This window comes from Octopus bimaculoides, chromosome 11 (assembly GCF_001194135.2).
Source record: "Octopus bimaculoides isolate UCB-OBI-ISO-001 chromosome 11, ASM119413v2, whole genome shotgun sequence".
Taxonomy (NCBI): Eukaryota; Metazoa; Mollusca; class Cephalopoda; order Octopoda; family Octopodidae; genus Octopus; species Octopus bimaculoides.
This window is the reverse complement of record NC_068991.1, coordinates 33,931,151-33,931,864: the sequence shown is the minus strand read 5'-3', so window position 1 is coordinate 33,931,864 and position 714 is coordinate 33,931,151.

Sequence of the window (714 nt, the reverse complement as noted above, 5' to 3'; positions counted from 1 at the left end):
GTATAGGTGAGCGTGTATGTACATATGTACATGTGAAGGTTTCTGTATGGGTATGTGTATGGGTGTATGTGTACATAGGAGCACGCGTGTGTGTGTATGTGCGTACACGCACGTGCTTGTACATATGCGTCTGCGCGCCAGCAAACACATATGTAAACATTCACTATAATTATCTCCCCAAATTCAAATAACTCTTTGACCTCAGCCTTTAGCATCACATCAAAACACCCTCCCTTTGTATTTCTATGTAAACCAGCGTTCTTTCTCCTAAAGCCCATGGAACAATATCGTTGACCCCATTATAGCTCTATGTAAACAAACCTTCTAACGGTCACTAACCACGTAACATCTCAGCTCGTAAGTTACCCCATTATTTCGTTTTTGTCTTGCTATTACATGTTTTATTATGATCTCCCTGTAGAGAAATAAATGCCTCCACCAGCCCTTTCTTCATTGTGAAATGACCCCCATTTGTTTTGAAACATATATGTAGGAATTAAAGGAACTTTCATTGACATACGTTTTGCTCCACTTGTTGTTATTATCCATATATCCTCAAAATGTATCACTTTAACTCGGTATATCAACCTGTAAAGCGGCTGGGATATCTTGTTTTTTAGTGTAATTTTGCTACCCCTGGTAACTATTAACGTATTCAAATTATAGAAAGTTTTAATACATATATATACATATATACATAAAATAATACATATA